This window comes from Diadema antillarum, unplaced genomic scaffold (genome assembly GCF_040938485.1).
Source record: "Diadema antillarum isolate AM-2024a unplaced genomic scaffold, OU_Dant_1.0 seq00000108_RagTag, whole genome shotgun sequence".
Lineage (NCBI taxonomy): Eukaryota > Metazoa > Echinodermata > Echinoidea > Diadematoida > Diadematidae > Diadema > Diadema antillarum.
In genome coordinates this window covers 1,214,816-1,229,047 of record NW_027271194.1, presented here as the reverse complement: position 1 = coordinate 1,229,047, position 14,232 = coordinate 1,214,816, and positions in this window count along the sequence as shown.

Sequence of the window (14,232 nt, the reverse complement as noted above, 5' to 3'; positions counted from 1 at the left end):
TAAACATTGCAGAGAAGTAATGATCTAAGTACAAACTATTTGCCAAAAGAACCATAAAAAAAAAGACCAAAAAAAAAAAGGTTACACAAGGTAAATAAAAATAGAGACAACAGTGTGAATCTGAATTTTTGTGGGTTAAAACACTCATCCAAACATACATCAAATGGATGAATGATAAAACAAATGAAGAATAAAATGCCATCACAGGTCATTTCACTTTCCATACACATGATTAACATTTCCCACTGACCAATAATCTAAAACATAATAATCTATGATGTCAGGTTACATGTATTATCAAGGCTGACCTTTATTTACTTGTTACATTAAGAAACGAGACATCACAAAACACAAATCAAATTTTTCAGCCAAACAGAATGCTCTTGTTTTTTGTTTTTAAACAACCACATCAATCAAACACAATGAGCGATCACACACAATTCACTTGACAAAGTAATAATGGATTAGTCAAGCTTCAAGCTAAAAGCATGCACGTTGGTCAATTGCAAGGTAAAGTTACACTCACCCTTGAGTTGCATCATCTTGGAGCTGATCCCACAGCCGCATGAAGAGCACCTCTTGGCTCATTGTCAGCCCATCCTGCGACTGCTGGGACGCCATCTCCAGTCGGGTTCCTACCAAGAACGGGGTAAAAAGGCAAAGAGACGAAGAGTACTAAAAGTCACACGACATACAAAAATGCGGAGCACTGTTGCTGACAGCCATTGAGTAATGTTGGAGCCAAAATGTTGGCAGATTTCCAAGGATATCTTACAACTACCTCTGAGCATGAGAATTTACTCATTTTTCGTTGGCATGACACACATAACATAATTTCAAAGCTTTTTGACATTTCCATGACAATTTACAACTACCTACAGTTTCCCTCTGAGAAGAAGAATTTACTCATATTTCGTTGGCACAGCACTACTGACAAGATTTCAAGGCTTTCTGACGTTTCTACGACAACTCATCAGGAAGGGTATGACTTTATAATATTTTAAGTTGGGTTTGAATAAAAATTGGCACAATCAAATAAACAGCATAGCGGAAGTTGACCAAACAACTGGTACAAATAAATCATCACTAATTTTGTTTCAATATGAAATTAAGAAGAAAATTTTGCATAAATCTCTCATCATTAACCTGTCGTATCAAATATTAGCGGGGTCAAAAATCATGGCAATGATAATTTTTGGTAGTGGGACAATCATTGAAAATAAACATGATTTGCAGGCATAAACCAATTGGAAAGTTGTGAGATCATTGCATATTAAGTTAACTGCCTCAAATTTCTCAAATCACAATCTTACAACTTCTAGTTTGCTCCACATCTGAACTCACAAAATTTCACGAAGAGACTCTGGAATGACGAGGGTGGAAATGGATGTTCTGTCCTTTCAGCTTCATGCAGCGTTGTTGGATTACGGTGGTGGAACTTGCAGCTCAAATGGCAGCGCAATGCAGCTTTTGTTTTTTCGGCGGATCGGGCAGCATTTATGTTGTGAAGGAATCCTGGAAGCCCATAGCGTCATGCGCAACAGAGCCACGGGTCACCCTGTAAGAATCAGTCAAGGAAAAAAAAAAATTAATAGATAAGTGCTTCGAGATCACAAACCTCACCCAAGACTGGTCAAAAACTTTCCTAAAACAAACACTTGCAAAGATATGCCTTACTTGACAAAGGTCTAGTAACGACAGCAAAGGCTAATGATAAAAAGAGCAAGAGTTCGAAAAGCACGAAAACCTGCAATGACACCATAACATATAAGTAAGAAGCTCTTAAGAAGCACAGAACAGAACGGAAGAAAGTAAAGAAATAAACAGAAAACAGAAATGGGAACCAAGAGAAACAAGAGACCCGCGGGTCTAGCGCTCACCTGAGTATCGCAAGTTCACCTTTCACGCAGTCACTAATCTAAATTATTCACAGCTCTACCAAAATTTGACCAGGCATTCTCAAGTAGAAGATGAAACTGTACAATAAGGGCCCAAATTTTTTAAGATTCCTTAATTTTTTTTTTTTTTTGGGGGGGGGGGGGATTGGGGCCCCCTGGGGCCCTCTGGGTGGGGCATGGTGCCCATTTTTATAAATTGAGATCCTGACCCCCTAGGGATGCTACCTGCCAAGTTTGATGAAAATACATCATGAGGTTTTCAGGAAGAAGATGAAAATGTACAATTCAGGTCCCCATTTGGACCTTCCCAACCAACCCCCCCCCCCCCTGCCCCCAAGAGGGGCACCCCTTGATCTCCTATGAACAAACTTGAAAATACAGTCATTAATGTACTCACTCATAGTATTATCTTACCTCTATAACTTCTGATTCTAGAGAAGATTTTTAAAGATTCCTTCATTTTGGGGGTTTGGGGCCCCCCTGGGGGCCCCCCTGGGTGGGGCATGGTGCCCATTTTAACAAATTGAAATCCTAACTCCCTAGGGATGCTACCTGCCAAGTTTGGTGAAAATGGGTCATGGGGTTCTCAAGAAGAAGATAAAAATGTACAATTTAGGCCCCATTAGGACCCCTCCTCACCCCCCTCCCCTGGGTCCCAAGGGGGGCACACCTGATTCTGCCATGAACAAACTTGAAACTACAGTCATCAATGTACAAACTCATAGTATTAACTTAGCTCTATCACTTCTGGTTCTGGAGAAGAAGATTTTTACAGATTCCTTAAGTTTGGGGCGTTTGGGCCCCCTGGGGGCCCCCTGGGTGGGGCATGGTGCCCATTTTAACAAATTGAGTTCCTAACCCCCTAGGGATGCTACCTGCCAAGTTTGGTGAAAATGGGTAATGGGGTTCTCAAGAAGAAGATGAAAATGTACAATTTAGGCCCCATTAGAACCCCTCCCCACCCCCCTCCCCTGGGTCCCAAGGGGGGCACCCCTAATTTTGCCATGAACAAACTTGAAACTACAGTCATCAATGTACTAACTCATAGTATTAACTTAGCTCTATCACTTCTGGTTCTAGAGAAGAAGATTTTTACAGATTCCTTAATTTTGGGGGGTTTGGGCCCCCCTGGGGGCCCCCTGGGTGGGGCATGGTGCCCATTTTAACAAATTGAGTTCCTAACCCCCTAGGGATGCTACCTGCCAAGTTTGATGAAAATCGGTCTTGGGGTTTTCAAGAAGAAGATGAAAATGTAAAAAGTTTACGCACGACGCACGACGGACGACGGACGACGGACGACGCACGACGCACGACGCACGACGGACGCCGGACGAAGGGCGATCGCAATAGCTCACTTGAGCCTTTGGCTCAGGTGAGCTAAAAACACCAAAAACAACAGAAAGAGAAAGGAAATAAAATCATGCTAATTCTTCCCTCAATGTTTTTACTCTAGGACATGTATACAAAGAAATTAGAATGACTGAGTAAGTTTTGCAAAAATCACGACAAAAAAAAAAAAAGACAGAAAGCAGCTGGGATGGACAAATTTTCATAAATTCAATCAAACAAATACAATACCAAGTTGATACTGGTGAAACTGACGGCAGTAGAAATGAACAGGATAATTACAGTAGCAGGCCAGGGCAGGGAATAGTAGAAGCGAAAACTGTCTGATGATCAATCGTCCAAACTCTCAACAGAACTCGGTGTTACATACTGTATCTGCTCTCTGCAATCTATATTACTGAAGGGGAGGGGTAGGGTGTTCATTGTATTAAGATGATGTGTAACACTCTTGAAGTTGCATCACACTTCTCTGAGGTTGTAAGGACATGTGAAACAGACCTCTTTACAGACACCCCTACTACATGTCAGACAGACCTGCAGACAGGATGACACAGCTGTTGATGGCCAAGATCCTTCCAACGCATGGGAGCCACAACCTCTGACAACTTCACCTGAAAACTTGTCCTTAAATGACACTCCTGCCTGGGTTTGTATGCAGATTTGTATGCAATTTTTTTTTTTTTTTTTTTTGCCAGATATTACAACAGCAACAAAATTCTTTGAAAAGTTGGTCTGCCGGATAATGTATCGCTTCAGAGAAAGAGGGCAGATGTTATGCAGCAATAATGCTTGAACTGCCACTAGTGCTCACAATTTTATCAAACCTCACTGCAAAACGCACACTACAGGCCGATCCTACAACGTACTTACGATGTTCTAGTGATGACTCCAGCTGAGCAGCCGTGTGAATGAAATCGGGTAATACCTTGTGCGTTTGATCATCAGTTGCACGCAATAACATCCCTCGATTTGGTTGGGATTCACACGGATGCAGTCATTCCATATATGGTGACATAGACCACAAAGGCACTGATCAGTAATTGCGCAATACCAGACCAACAACCCATCTTGTATGGAGGATATGACAAGACTATGCCCTGGGAAAGACCACGCAACATAGTAACAACCCTGGACGGAGGTGAACAAACAAAAGCAATTTGCTCAGGTACCTGAATGAAATTGCTTGACCACATATTGGGGGTGGGGGACTTTGGTCTGCCTTGCTCAGAGGTTGAGTAGTTGTGTATGGATTTAGTTTGATATGCACAGTACAAGTTTAATGTTGAAAGCCAGCCAAGTCTCGATATTTTTTGTTTTGAAGTCTTCGAAAGTTCAGGGTAGAAGGTTACTCCTGGGGGAAAAAAAAAAAAATTGGGGCCTGGATAAGAAATGGGCTAAAACTGGCAGCTTATGACACAAGCATAAAATGACAATCAGATCAAATTGTGATTTTTATCTGCAATGTGCATTCCACTGATCCTCCATACAGATACATTCAATGCATACTGCTTCTATATTATGCTGTCCACTGACTGAATCCATTGATACTGCTCAGGGAGCTTTTGCATCAGGATAGAAGCAATGCAGGACAGAAGGCGTGTCTTCATCAGCCCGAAGTTTCAAAATAGCGCGCTATCTTGCGGTTACCAAACTAGTCCGATGTCAAAATAGTGCGCTATCTGTGTAGTGAAGACGCAGATAGCGCGCTATTTGATCGGGAAAATTTCCCCCCAAATCTTGGTCTAGTTCGTCAACTAGAGCGCTAATTCGTGAAATAGCGCGCTATCTTGGGTGCGTCTCCATCAGCCCGAAATTTTCTCGATCCCTCCACGCTTCTGGTTAGCCAGCTGGCAATGGAAAGCGCATGTACAAGCAGCTAGTGATTGTTACACGCACGGTGTATTCAAGGATCACATGTGTGTACTATAGGCCTACTGTTGTTTTAAAACCAGGGAGGTGATTTCTCTCACCTCCCTATTAACCCGTTGAGGACGAGTCCCGAGTATACTCGGGCAGGTGTCTATGGGAAATGCGTGTTGTAGCAAAATCAAACCGTCCTCAGCGGGTTAAAACTCAGTGCTGTGCATGCTAGCTGTTTTTTTTTTTGTAAACTTCTTCTGGTCCACTCTACCTTAGCTGAAGATTCTTGCAGATTGTGTGCATTTTGGATTTGTTTAAACATTGCAGTTCGTTAATTTCATATAAGATGCCTCACTGGACAGAAGAAAGAGTAGCGTTATTAATATCCCTTTGGAGAGAATTTGCCGTACTGCTCACCTCCCTGGTTGTAGAACGGTGATATAGGAGATTTTGAGCGGGGAAATCCACTTTCGAACCGCGAGCCAGGCAGAGTAATATTGCAAAGTGCGCATGCGTCAATTTTCGGACTAATTTCCCGAAGCAGGCTGTTCGACCTGATGAAGACGCACATTCGCTGTATCGGGCTATTTTCTAAGACCGCAAAATGTCCCGCTAGTTTGAACTTCGGGCTGATGAAGACACGCCTAGAGAGAGTTTAGTGGCTGTGCATACAACATATCGTCTCACATCTTTAAAGCTTTTACACCTAAAGACAAAGGGAAGTGTGGCAAAGAAGAAGAAAAAATATTCCCCTAGTCGTCCTGCCTCAGACTTTCACCCACACATAATGTATGTACATACAGTATATCAAGGAAGAAAGGAGTAGGCCTACCATGACCAGGTGACGGTTTTGATTGAACACACAAATGTATAGGACTAGTAGCAGTACATAACTTTGTGATCTGACACACAAATAAACAAAGTTCAACTTTGAACTCAACTTTTTTTTTCTTCAAAGAATTAGTTTGTATGTGTATGAGTGGTGTATTTGTCACGCAGCAAAATGAAGTCTTTGCCTCGGAATGTACCCTTTAATCTTAAGACAAGGTTCCGCAAGACGACACAAGAAAACTATTGTATTGATGTATAAATCAAAGAGCAGACAGTGCAAACAAGTTTCATATTCATGTGTGTAAATTGAGTTGAAGTTCAATGGCATGTTACTTCACTGTTCAAAGTAAATCCTAATTATAACAATAAGAAAATGCTTTACAGGGGAGGGGAAATGTTTCTACTGATGATAGACTCAGAACAATTGGTACTTAGAACAAAACTTCACTATTAAAAACAAAGAAGGCTCCGCTAATTTTGGCAATTGATTTGTGGAGGAGAGAGTGTACAGAAAGAATTTAAAATGATACAAAGCAAAACTCTTGAAGAGCATAACTGGTCTACATTTCAATTAATAGAATACTGTAGACTTCAGGTGGTACTTAGCGCAGCAAACAGCTTGTGGTGTTCACAGCCATGCTGTGCATGAGGAGTTTTGATTGGTCGAGAGTGGCCAGAATTCTTCTCTTTTCAGGGCTACCTTAATCCACATTCTCCTGGGATTAAAACTAGGCAGGAGATAACGATGATGACTAACGAAAAAAGAAAGAAAAACGAGGAGAAAAAAACAACAAAAACATGCTGTGCCAACGTGGAACTTGGTTGGCACCTTTTCTGCCAGGGTCCCCATCGATGGGGGGATCAGGAATGCCTCAGACAGGTTACACTGGTACAAAGAGCTATTGATAGCCCCCCTTCAATACTGGGAGTAATTGACCGACAGTATTGTTGATGTGGATAAGCTCAATTAACGTTCATGATGAGTAGGTATGAGGATTAGCCAAGAAGAGAAAGAGAGAGAGAATAACTGCTACCGACAAAGAGATTGCACAATCCAAAATAGTAGAGTAAGCTTCAGAAACAGGGTAGCTTGAGAAATAAAATATTTTGTATCAGATGCCTTTGAAGCACCCTAACAAATAATGTAAAACATGATATATTCGCCGCATGAAATTTTTGTGAATTGGAGCCGACGCCCTTTTTCGTGGCATGAAATTTTCGTGAATTGCCACTGGCGTTCAGTGCATATAGTGTAGACAAAAACTTTCGTTTGCATTTTAATTTCGCAAATCTTGGCGCTCACGAAATTCGCGAAATCAAAATGCACATGAACATTCCTCGTTTTACAGTAAGTCAACAAATGACAAACAACAGTTTAAGAAATCATCAAATTTCACTAGTTCTCTACTTTATCTACAGAGTTTCATACTCTTGAACAACAGAGCTGAATGCATTGATCAGAAATTGAAAGCAGGCAACGTTCAAATGGACAGTTACCAAAATAAGACTTGCACTGTCATGAATAACATTACCCTCCAACGAACATTCAAGCATTCAAATTTGATTCAGTGATGTTGAATACCTAATGTAGATTTTCTGACATTACATACAAAAACCTCAACAAAAAAAAACCTGTTTACCACTGATAGTCCCCCCCCCCCAAAGAAAAAAAAAATCATGCAAACAGTTCTCAATACCATAAAGCTCATTAATATATATAACAAAGAATCACTGCTAAAGTTATTGCAAACTTAGGACAGCATATAAAACTGACCAAGCTGACTATCTGAACCTCCTCCCTGATATTCAATGTAACATTTAACGCTAAATAGTTTTTACTCTAAAATTCATGACTAATTTTATCAAATTAAATATTAGGAATGCAATCACAGTATTAATAACCTTAGTTAAAGGACAAGTTCACCTTCATAAAGATAAGGATTGAGAGAATGTAGCAATATTAGTAGAACACATCATTGAAAGTTTGAGGAAAATCAGACAATCCGTTCAAAAGTTATGAATTTTTGAAGTTTTTGTGCAGTACCCGCTGGATGAGAAGACTACTGCAGTGTATGAATAACTTAGATGTCACATGCGTACAACAATATAAGGAAAATATAAAGAGAATTTCACAAAATTCCATCTTTTGAAAAAAGTACACATTCCCCTGACTTGTTACCGACAAATGTTATGGGTAATATTATTCCCCCTGCCTTTAGAAAGAGGCAAGTCAAGTGCTCTTTTATTATGCGAAAAAAGTGAAAATATGTTGAATTTTCTTTTATATTTTCTTTATACTGTTGTACGCATATGACTCACAAGCTGTAGTAGTCTCCTCATCCAGCGGTTCCAACACAAAAATTTTAAAAATTCATAACTTTTGCATCGATTGTCCAATTTTCCTCAAACTTTCACTGATGTGTTCTACTAATATTGTTGCATTTTCTCAATCCTTATGTTTATGAAGGTGAACTTGTCCTTTAAATACCCAGATCGAGAAGCACGAGGACACCATGGAGCAGAAAGGCTGGTCTGGCTCGGAAATACGTACATTCGAGAATCCCCATAACGTACAATTGTATTATGTACAGCTCTATCACTGACCTCTCAGAGTAACATGTAAAAACACAGCCAAAGATTCTTGTCGTGAGTTAACTGTTACCGGTGACCATGTATGCTTCGATGCACATATTTGCTGAAAAGTGGCTGACAGGTACTATTTGAGGTTTTTTAGTGTACCCTGTTGGGCAGCGAATAGCAATTCATTCAATCGCAACACTCTTGTATCCCCACATTACTGGGTTTTAAAAGTAAAAACATAGTTCTCATATACAGTTAGCCCGCAGAACTATCGATTTTTGCTCTAAAACGTTCACATATGTATGCATATAAAGTGTGTGAAAGAACGGCATAATAACATCTGGGTAACAATGAAAATGTGAAATACCAACCAAAAAAGTTCACTGAAAGTACATTAGTCTACGAGCATACCCGATCGTGGTTGCTACGTAATTTTCTATAATCGATTATCAATAATCGACAAATCAGATAACAGCAGAACTCACTGATCTTTCGCGCTATAGAGTGAATCACATGGAGTTGTTTTGAAAATGCGATTGCTAGGGCATGACTGCTCGTCAGGTAACGTTTTACCAACCCACAATGCTGAATAGGGAGGGCTCTTCTGGATTAAAAGTTGTATGTATACGATCTGAAATTTGATTATCGATAGTCAACAAATTGGGCAACAGCAAAACTCGCTGATTTTTTGCACTACAGAGCGAATCATATGGAGTTGGTTGGAAATATGTGATTGCTAAGGCAATGGTGAACAGGGAGGGCTCTTCTGTTATAAAAATTGCATGTACAGTATACAATTGAAGATATTTTACACTTCTGATCTCAAAATTCTCCAAAACATCTCATCATCGGACTGGCAAATCACATCAGCCAGATTAAGTTTCTTGGTAGACCCTTTTGATGTATTGCAAGCAATTCCAAATGGTGGAAGATAAATTTTGAGTCCTGAGAACAATATTTTGGCTTTAAGAAACAGGTACTGGTATACATTCATGAGTAATCATAACTCTGAATATATGACAATGTTTTTTTTTTTTTTTCAAGATAGTGTTTGCATTATTTTAGATAAAATGATCATCAGCTACATGCAAGAAGACACTGTCAAAATTCCATCATTGAAATTTACTTTGATGAACTTTATCAATATTGAAATCCTATGACTGAATTAATTATATCAGCACCAAAGTTTGAAAGCCTAATATTATGCTGCATTTTAACTTGTTGTAGAATTTGTCAAATAAGCCAGCATTTGGCCAAGAAGCCACTTTCTCATTCACACTGGCCTTTTTACATTTTTTTTTTTTTTTTTTAAACGTAGTACCTGTATGTTTGCGACCTGTCCACACTGAATTACAAGTGCTGCTGGGTACAGGTTTCGTGCTTGTCAAGGGATACAATGTACGATCAGTATGTGCTGTCCTATGTAGTAAACTAGTACATTACACACGTCACTCACGCAAGAGCTGCCCACATACTATCCATACATGTATATAGCCACACAATACAAATACTGAAATAGGACTTGTAGCCATCAAATCATTGTTGGGGGGTTAACAATACTCAAGAATGCTATGTAAAAATACAGTAAATCACAAGTGGTAGGTAGTACTCACTGTCAACCAGCTTTCAAAAGAAATTTCTGTAAACATCCATGTCCCTGTCCCGCCATTTCAATCACATGCCACTGGCTGTACGAGCTGCACTATACACACACTGACTGCAAATGCCGCATACAACCAACACACTTTATCTCTGTGTTTCACTCGTGCCTACTGCCCCATGCTTGGTAGTACAATGTACAATGCATGTGGGCAGATGTTTTGGAGCTCTTAAAAAAGTTGTAGTCTCTTTTAAGCCTCTTATAGCAATTATGCATCATAAGCACATAAAGGGGAATGAAACCAAAATATTGGATGGACCAAGTGAATGCGGCAATATATACATGTAGTATTCAACACATCAGTAAAGTGTGAGGAAAAGCAAAGAATCAAGTCAAAAGTTCTGATTTTTAAAGTTTCAACTCTACCGTTGTTGGATGAAAACACTACAACAGTCCACAACGTATACTGCAGGACAATATGAAGAAGATATGAAAAGAATTCAACAGATTCTCATTTTCTGGCATAGTGAAAGTTGCATTTTACTCATCCTTTTTGCTACCTATTTCACAAACCAGAGGAATAATATTACCATTTACAATAATACATATCGTTTGATATGGTTGTTCTCTACAATGTACATTTGTATGCACCACAAAAAAATAAAAAATAAAATAAAATAAAAATACAAACCAAAAATTATGCTAAATCTGGGCAATGTGATACAGAATCAATGTACTGAATTATAAATGTTTTCATTTTGCAAAATCTGTGCTGCATGGTAAACAATGTTGCATATATCCATTACCTTGGTCTCAGATATTCTGTGAACATAAAGCAACATGTACAATGTATTTGAATTGATTTGGCTTCAAAATAAACATCAAATGCTTATATCAGAAAATGAAAAATGGGTAACTCACTGATTTACCACATTCTGCAAACAGCTGTACTCTATAGACAGTACATGTAATTGTTAAAATAGACTGTACTTTCAAGGCATAGTGATAGCTGTTCAAATCTCTTTATAAATACGTAATGGCATAACTCTCTAAACTTCAAATGCTAGAGTTGTTTTGTTTTTTTCATGCATCTGAACATCATTGTAGAGTTCATTTCACACTGTTTGGCAAGGGAAAATAAAGACTTGGTTGGTAGTGTGGGGTTACCTTAGAGCGGTAAGACTGTTTTGGCTCAGATACATTTGGGAATACCAGTAACGAACTGTGCACAGCTTTATCATGGATCTCTCAGAATGCACAGTACACACAACAGCCAAAGAACCTTGACTAGAATTGACCAATACCAATGAGTGTCCTGATTAGAAATGACTAATACCACAGAGTGTCCACTTTGATGCTCATATTCGGACACGTGGCTAACAGGTGCTATACATGATTTTCAAATATACCCCAGTGGGCAGTAAATGAAGGTCAATTCAATCAAACAACACATTTCTTCACACTACTGGGTCTCTAATAAATAGACACTTGCCTATTTCGCGCATGGTGCACCAGAGAGCAAGTGAAAATACTGGATCTTTTGTATTAAATGTTTAAGAAGGTAGCATACATGCTATACTGTACATGTATGTTTCTTTACATGTATGTTCATGAATTTTTTCTATGGACTACGCAGTATTCTGATTCTTTTTCTTCTGTTTTTTTACATTACACCTGGACTGACAGTCTAGCGGTCTCGTTTAACAGGTGTGTGCAATGACCCTCAAGGATGGGAAGCAAAATAGTTTGTATGGTCATAGAGCAAGCTATTAACACACACATAAACACACATACACACAGACATATGCACCCATACACTCTCTCACTGCAGGTCAGGCTGGTGAAGCCCCAGTAGGCAAAGTCCAAAGGTCTTGCACAATTGTTGCTTATCATGAACAGACTTATGAAAATGACAATGTCACTGATAACGCTAATCATGAAATTGACATTGACAACATTGGCGATATATCGATAAGTGCGCCCATTGAAGAATAGTCCAGAGTATAGAACAGGCAGTGGGCAGGTGCCTATGGAAAATGCATGTACGTCTAAATAGCAAAATTAGCTCGTTCTCAATCGATTAATCAAGAGCAAAATACTTAGAACACTGAGAGGGTACGAGATTTGATGAATGCTGCATTAGGATGATTGGTATTTCTTTTCTTTTTGCAATAATATCACTGTGGCAGACAAGCACTTGTAGGACATCAAATTTAAGGATGGAGTACAGTGGGGTGGGTATGGAACAATTGTACAAGGCATCCACGCACTGTAGCTTTCTACATGTAACTTTAACCCATTGAGGACGAGCTGATTTCTCTACAACACACATTTTTCATAGACACCTGCCTGAGTGTACTTGGGACCAGTCTTCAACGGGTTAAAATGCATCTGGTGTCATTTGGATTGTTGTGGTGTTTCACTATGCAAGTATTCAAACCTCCTTTTTTCGGTATCCTCATTAAATTGTAGAAAAGGAGAAAAAAAAAATATTTGCACATATACTCGACTGGAAGGCTGTGAGTAAACTCGGTAACACAAAGTTCTTTTTTGGGGGATGGCAATTAATGATAATTACCAACACATGGCTATAACATAACTCTGTGTCTGAAAGCATCCTCAAATTCTTTAATTTTTCTTTGACAAAGCTTTGCCATTAAAAATGGCAAAGCTTCAACCGCCAGTAAAATGTAAACAATCTCTATTTGCATTCAACGCTTTTAAAAACATGGAACAGCTGCAGATGGAACTTTCATTCAGTCTTAAATGACACATGATCAGACTTCAATAGTTGTTGTTGGAGACAAAGGAAAATACCACAGTTCCCGTCTGCTCGCCAGAATTTGGCACCGAGCCACATCAGAAGACAAAGCCTTTCAAAATCATATTAAAACTACATCCATTATTCTCTAAAAAGATCATCTTCTAGTCTGTCTTTTTTATTTTTTTGTATGTGTTCACACATAAAATGCATGTTCGGACATGTAAACTTGAAAACTTCCTGGACGATGAGAAACCTCCCTGCTTGTTTTCACTTGATTTTGGGCACAAGATGATCAACAAAACTAAGGTTGACATTTCACGATGAAGATACCAATGGTACTACTCTTAGTATTATCATAATTACTATCATCATCATAATAGTATAATAATTGCCAAACTCACAGCTGCTACTATCAATCATCCCGCGAAATCACTGTCATGTCAGAAACGTATAACATCAATCATCCAGACATGAATTCTTATAGCAATACAGCATCACGTGTTGCTGTGTCTGCACGGTTTAAACAGCCTGCACTTTCTCAAAACTAATACTTGTATTACAACAAATCATCAGATACAATGAACAAAATATTGACAAGAAATAATAACTTGACAGTCCAATAGTTACACACAAGACACTGGCAATATCATCTCACATATCAAGGTGATAAAAATCCTTCCTTTCAATTTATATAAGTGTATGGATCTCATGCCTTTTCATTTATACATAGGGACAAAAACACACACATTATAGTTGAATAAAAGCTAAAATGAAAACATCATGGCCAGCTGAGAAAAGACATGGAAACAGGAATAAAATAGAATAGAGGAGAGAGAAAGAAGCATGTCGAGCACACGAGATGGGACGTGGTCAAGGCTAAAGCCAGGATGAACATAAACAGACAGGAATTTCTCTAGCTGATTGGCCAAAGAGGCTAGCGCTTCTCTCTGTACTGCCCCGAGATATACAGTATTGTGGAGTGCATCACTTCTGCATCAAATTCCCCCCTCACACTGCCCAGGCCATCAAGTATAGCCGGAAGGAAGAGAAGCGGGGAGGAAGAGAAGCGGGGAGATCGTGGATATAAGCATGTAGGTCACAGGCTGAATAAAGAATGCATGATGAACTTCATAGTCGGTGACCCACTTGTCCCTGATCATCATTTCAAGCGTTGATGGGGCTCAGATCATCAGCTCCAAACTCAGATTGAGCTAGCTGAACTTTTAGTCAACCTAGAATTAGCTATAATGGTTGGAGCCCCATGGGAGTTCCTAAACTCAGGGTCCACGTGACCACTCTCTACAATTTCCTGATTGCCGGAGTTGTCTGTAAGTTTGCTATACTGCCCTTCA